Source organism: Ovis aries, chromosome 1 (assembly GCF_016772045.2).
Source record: "Ovis aries strain OAR_USU_Benz2616 breed Rambouillet chromosome 1, ARS-UI_Ramb_v3.0, whole genome shotgun sequence".
In the NCBI taxonomy this organism is placed as follows: Eukaryota; Metazoa; Chordata; class Mammalia; order Artiodactyla; family Bovidae; genus Ovis; species Ovis aries.
The window spans coordinates 105,163,087-105,170,175 of record NC_056054.1 but is presented as its reverse complement, the minus strand read 5'-3'; positions in this window follow the sequence as shown (position 1 = coordinate 105,170,175).

Here is a 7,089-nt window from a genome sequence, read left to right as displayed (position 1 = left end):
GTGGAGGAGGGTGGAGGAGGGGCTCCCCACCCCCACCTCACAGCACTGGCTTCTGCGTTGGGGGAGGTGAGGGAACCACTAGGTGGCGCCCTGGCTCCACATTTGCTCCAGACCTCACCTACCTCACTACTTGGTGCCCCAGATCTTGGACCCCTGGAAATCCCCCTGGGGGGACAGAATGAATGTGTGGCTTCAGGCCAGGTCCAAGGAGTGTGTTAGTAAAGCTGAGGTGTATTAGCCCCTCAGTCACGTCCAGCTCTTTGTGACCCCATAGACTGTGACTAGGCTTCTCTTGTCCATGGGATTTTCCAGGCAAGAATACTAGAGTGGGTTGCCATTTCCTTCTCCAGGGGATCTTCTTGACCCAGGGTTCCAACCCAGATATCTCACACTGCAAGCAGACTCTTTACTGTCTGAGCCACCAGGGAAGCCCAGGGGTCTGCTGGAAAGGGGACTGTAATTGATAACAAGTGCTTCTGTAACACTACAACTGATGGGTTGCTCACTGTTAAAGGACTTTAAGGGTACTAGCTTAATTCATGTATGGATGTGAGAGTTGGACTATTCCGAAAGCTTAGCGCCAAAGAATTGATGCTTTTGAACTATGGTGTTGGAAAAGACTCTTGAGAGTCGCTTGGACTGCGAGGAGATCCACCACCCAATCCTAAAGGAGATCAGTCCTGAATACTCACTGGAAGGACTGATGCTGAAGCTGAAACTCCAATACTTTGGCCACCTGATGCGAAGAACCGACTCATTGGAAAAGACTCTGATGCTGGGAAAGATTGAAGGCGGGAGGAAAAGGGGACCACAGAGGATGAGATGGTTGGATGGCATCACTGACTCGATGGACATGAGTTTGGGCTCCCAGAGTTAGTGATGGACAGGGCAGCCTGGAGTGCAGCAGTCCATAGGGTCGCAAAGAGTCAGACATGACAGCAACTGAACTGAACTGAATTCTAATAGGATGGGGTGAGGCAGGGTGGGGATGGAACAAGGTTCACTCATTCAGCAAACATTTACACTCTATTGTGTACCAGAGGCAGTGTGGTACTGAGAATACAGAGGCGTGTTAAGGAGTTTATAGTCCAGTGGAGCCCCCTTTCTGAAGCATGAGGGATTGCAGTTAGACCTAAGGAAGAACTTCCTCATAGAGGGTCGATGAAAAGGGGCTTTAGGAAAGGAGTCTTCTAGAGTGGGTGTCGGGAGGAGTAAGTACAGTCTAGCCTGGGGATCAGGGTCTGGATTTGGCATCCTGGCTCTGTGGACCATCATCCACCTGAGGAAGCCTGGTTCACATTGCTTGCCTTCTGCAGGTGTTCAGAACTTACACTTCTTGGAGAGGGAGGCAGGCTAGGTAGGAGGTATGATTCCGTGTCCCAGGAGGGAGAATGTGTTTAGGGAGGGGACACAAACTGGCCCCCTGGGTTCCCAGAGGGTGTGGGCTGCCTGGGGCGTCTCAGTTTCGTTTCTAGGGCCCATTTCCTTCGTTTGCATAACGAACTCTCAAGGAGGCTAGGAAGTTCCCCCAAGCCCCCTCCTCTTTCTGAGCCACTCAGGAAGTGATATGCTGAGCTGGAGGTTTCTGAAACTGCTGAATCAGGAAGAAAAGACCACAAACCCAGGGGGTAGGTTGGGGAGGGGCCAGGACACCAAGGACATTGGCCATTCTGATTACCCTCTCTCTGCTGTCCCCCATCAGTGATCCTCCTGCCCATTGTAGGTCACTGCCACTCCGTCACACCCATGCCCCTACAGCAGCGCTGGTGAGAGGGGGACCCCGAGTCTCAGATCATAGGATGCTCGCTGGTCATAGACACAGCATGTGGAGATGAGCCAAGGGAGGCTGGAGCTGTGGGGACAGAGCTCCCTACTTCCCACAGGGCTGGGGACATCTTTGACCACGCAGGAGGGTAGACCCACTGGACTCTGCCACACGACCTTGCTTGGCCCCCAGGGTCTGGCCTGGGCCCTTCCAGTTTAAGCATTTGGTATTTTAAGCACTTGGCTTTTCTGCCCTTTCCTCTGGGAACTCCCGCAGCTAAGTGCTCAGCTCTGGGGTGTCTTGGGGGAATCACTAGAATCAGGGGTGGCCCTCCTTGGCTTTCCCCTCTCAAGTGGAAAAATTCTGCTTCCTTTGACCATCCCCCAACTGTATTTCCCTGCGGTCCCCCAACCTGCCATTCCTCCCTCCCACCCCTGCCCCTCACTCTTCAGCCTCACCTCCTTCCCTGCCCGTAGCGCCACCTTCTCTCGTCATGCCCCCCCAGCCCTAACCTCCTCCAGGATCCTCCCCATCTCTTCCTGCTTCCCTGGGTCCCCCGGGCCCCAGTTTCACCCCTGCCTTTTACTCCCACCCATGCTGGGGAGTGGGGGGATGGGGTGGTGGTCCCCTTCAACCTGCCCCACCCTATAAGCTCCTTGAAGGCCAGAGGCCTGTGTTCCTTTGGAGGACCACTTCCAGCCCCCTCTGCTGGGCCCCTGGACAGATACTGGATTGGTAGGCTGTTGCCATGGGAACCTCAATCTCCTCCTCTCATCTGTTCTGGGTCATAGGTACTCCTGGTCCCTCCACACTTCACCTGCTCACAGAGGGTCTGGCAGGAATCTGCAGGTAGAGGGGTGTGTGTGGGTTATTGGCCTAAACCCAGACCGTATCAGATTCCTTTCACCAGCCAGTGGTCAGAGCCACAGAAACCCCTTAGTACTAATTCTCGGGGGTTGTCCGAGTTCCCTGTCCCTCCCCTGTGGGCCTTCCCTCAAGGTTGCTGCCCATCCTTTTGGTAGCCCTTGGCTCCTGGAATAGGCCCCTTCCCTGCTCACCTGGTCTCTATCCGGGGCCAGGTGGAGACCCAGCCCGGGTCTCTTCTAACTGGACGGGTGGCCTGGGCAAACTTTCGGTCTCCGGTCTCCACAACTGCCTGCCTGCGGGCCTTCTTGCTTCAGGGCTCGGCTTTCTCATCACTGAAGTGAGCCTGTACATCCCCCTCGTGGGTAGTTGTGATGATGAAATGAGCCATCCAAAGACAAAGGAAAAGGCTTTTCAAACTGTAGAGTGCTGTCAAAAGTTTTAGTTACTTAGCCTCTAAGGGGGAAGTTGAGGCCGCTGTGAACTACTGATATGGGAGCAGAGGGTGTTGGTTCCCAGACCATGTAGTAGGAGCTGGCAGGGAAGCGATGCCAGCCAGCACTCAAGACCCAACACTGTGCTACGTGCTGGGGCGACCACAGTCTTTGCCCCTGAGGCTAAGCAAATTAGTTTAATACCAAGCAGAGAGGTTTTTTTTAAAAAAATTATAGTTTATTTTTAAAAATTGTAATCAAAAATATTTATTGTAATTGATTGATGACAGCTTTACAATATTGGTTTGATATCTGTCATACATCAACATGGATTAACCATAGGTGTACCTATGTCCCCTCCCTCTTGAACCTCCCTCCCACCTCCCATCCCTCTAGATTATTATGGAGCCCCAGATGGAGTTCCCTGAGTCATACAGCAAATTCCCATTGACTATCTATTTACGTATGTGAGTGTAATACCAAGCAGAGTTTTAAAAGTACTCTCTTACCAGTGGCAGAAAGGCGAAGAGGAAGGAGGGGGTGGTGTTTTTTTGGGGGGGTGCTGTGCTATGTGACACGTGGGATCCTAGTTCCCTGACCAGGAATTGAACCGGCATTCCCTGCAGGGGACGCATGGAGTCTTAACCACTGGATCACCAGGGAAGTCCCAGGAAGGGGTGGCCTTTGAGCTGGACCTTGAAGATAATAAGGATGGATGATGGGGAGGGGATCTCAGACTAGGCAGAAGTGAGGCCTTAGGGGAGGGTGGAACAGCCCTGTGTGGTCAGATGGTGTTAAGTTCACGGTCCTGCAAGGGAGCAAGTTCTCCCATGGGCCTGCTTGCAAGTGTATAGTGATAGGAAATGGAGAGAGGTGTGAGGGGCAGGGGGCATGAAAAAGGAAGACACATTGGGGTGTAAGGCAGCTGGCAGGTGGAAGGGTGGAATAGAAAGAGATGAAATCAGAGGTAGTTAGGAGGTGTCAGCCAGCAACTCAGGAGAGAGATGATGCAGGCCTGATTTAGAGCAGGGAATTAGAATGGCCTGGCCTTGGATGGGACAAGGGCAAGGGAGAGGGAGGGGCCAAGGACGCACTGAGCTTCCCAGTCTCGTGACAGCTGGATGACTGCATCCTCACCTGATACCAGGAAAGAAGGAGGAAAGGCTGGAACTGGTTTTGCAGGGGGTGGGGTGGGGTGAGGTGTGTGCAGTGGGGATGGAGGGGGCTGGGGATGGGGGAGGGGGAGCTGGTGGGCTTGATTGTTTACGGTGTGGGACAGGGATAAAGCCAGTCTTCCAGCAGGTCGCTCTTGTGCTCCACCAAGCTGTATGCGCCTGCCTCCCAGTCCTTGTGTCCCTCCTACCCCCGCCCACCCCCGAATTCCTTTCCAGGGCAGAGCCCCTTTGGAGAACTTCTTACCAGTCAGTACACTTACCTTTACTGGGCCTGAGAGGAGGCACCCAGCAGAGGCGAGTGTGTCCACTGAGGTCATCACTGAGCCCTTCTCTGCAGTCAAAGTGAAAGGTCATCATGCAGGGCCCACGGGCAGAAACCTGAAGCCGTGCACTGTGGAGAGGGAGGTAGGTGTTAGACTGCCCCCTTGGGAAGCTCAACCACCTGTGAGCCAAACAGACCTGCCAGAAATGCTTGCTTATCTGGAATGCGGCCTTGGGCCCTTGGGGAGGCAGCTTTCTTTGTAGGGATGGCCCAGTGCAGGAATCTTGGCCTGAGAAACAGGCCACCCCTCTCATCTCCATGGGCCATGGGCTTTCAGAGCCCTTCTCTGCCTTTTATCTCACTGAGAAGTAGATCTTAAAGAAGGTGAGACCATGAATCTCTTTTTTATACAGACGAAGAACTGAGAGGGAGGGAGGAGTTGACTTGCCTAAGGTCCTATGATAGCTGGACAGTGGCAGTGGAGGAAGACTGGCCCCCAAGAAGCCCTTCGGATGCCAGTAGAAATTTGAAATGTCCGGTACCACCGCTTTTCACGCCCCTCCCCCAGAGCTGACCCAGGGGTTGCAAGAAATAGCTGAGCTCCCATCTGTGGGTCCCTTTTGGGCTTCCCCAGTGGCTCAGTGGTAAAGAATCTATCTGCAACTCAGTCCTTGAGTTGGGAAGATCCCTTGGAGATCCCCATGGCCACACACTCCAGTATTCTTGCCTGGAGAATCCCATGGACAGAGGAGCACCTGGCAGACTGCAGTCCACAGGGCTGCAGAGTGTTGGACACAACTGAAGTGACTGAGCATGCCTGCACGCACTCTGGGTCCCTTTAGCTGACTCCTCCTCCCTGGGCCTGTGTGCCCCGCCCCCCCCCCCCCCGCCACTTCAGCTACCTGGCCCTGGAGGCATTTCCTCTCTGGCTCCCAGCTGCTACCTGATTGGCCCCAGCATGTGGGTAGGAGTAGGCCAATCCTGGAAGGACCATCATGAGCACTGGTCCCACTTTTTTTGTTCAGAGGTGGAAACTGAGGCCCAGAGAGGGAAGTGACTTGTCCAAGGTCGCAAAGCTTGCTAAGGATAGAAGGGAGACCACAGCTGCTGACTCCTAAGAGTCCCCTGTTCCTCCTCCCTCCGCTCCTCTCTCTGGTTCTTCAACCTTGGAATTTAGGCTCTGAGATGAGGTCTGGAGGAGCGGCTTGCTGCAAGACAAATCTTCCTCTGCTGCCACTGAGCAATGACTTCACGCCTGGCTCCTTCTGCAGCGATGCCTGCAGCGGTGGCCACAGGGGGGCAGCAGTGAGAGAGACAGGCTGGCTAAGGACGGGCTGGGAGGGAGAGAGGGGACCCCTGGAGCTGCCCTGGAACCAGAACAACTGAATGTGGGGTTATGAGGTCTCAGCCTTGAGGATACCCACAAATGGCCTTCCAGCCTCAAGAGTAAATCCAGGCTCCCCAACTCTTTGCGTAAGAGCTCCCATTAATATGCTCATTCATTTATTCATCACTTATGGAGCACTCTACCCTGGGCCTGGCCCTGGGCTGTTACTTGATATTCTTTCCAAGTGCCTGGTGAGTGTTCAATCTCCATTTGAAAAGAAATATAAAACTTTAACATTGTTAAATAACAGTCCCCAAAGGGAAAAGGTAGAGGGGGGAGGGATAAATTAGAAGTTTGGAAGTAACATATACATACCACTATATATAAAATAGGTAACCAAAAGAACCCACTGTATGGTTAGGGAACTCTACTCAATATCCCATAATAACTTATACAGGAAAAAGAATCTGAAAAAGAATAGATGCATATACATGTATAACTGAATAACTTGGCTGTACACCTGGAACAACACAACATTGTAAATTAACTGCAATATATAATTAAAAAAAGAAAACAAACATTGGCCTTTATCACTAAGATTGTTAAATGACAGATGAAATCTATAAATCACTAATCATTTGGCCTGCCCCATGCGGCTTGTGGGATCTCAGTTCCTCAGCCAGGGATTGGACCTGGGCCACTGCAGTGAAAGCCTGGAATTCTAACCACTAGGCCAGCAGGAACTCCCCTCAACTGCTCTTTTGTAGTCTGTCCCTCAGCTTCAAGGTTTACAGTCACCACAAAATAATCTAATGGAAAAACAAAATCATGCCTCAATCATGAATCTCTGTTTAAAAAAAAAACAAAACTCAGACTTCCGTAGTGGTCTAGTGGTTAGGAACCCATCTGCCAATGCAGGGGACGTGGGTTCGATCTCTGGTCTGGGAAGATTCCACGCGCTACGGAGCAACTGAGCCTGTGTGCCACAGCTACCAAACCCACGTTCCAGAGCCTTCGAGCCACAACAAGAGAAGCCACTTCAAGGAAAAAGCCACGCGCTGCAAGTGGAGAGTAGGCCCTGCTCGTGGTAACTAGAGGAAGCCTGAGCACAGCAACGAAGCCCCAGAGCAACAAGAACAAAAAAGATCCCAAACAGACGACCCCCGCAGAAACCAAAACAAAACTCTGCTCTCCTATTGTGTTCAGTATTTAGGTGTAGCCACCATCCTTGAGTACATTAGTTAAATTTTTGGAGACTATTT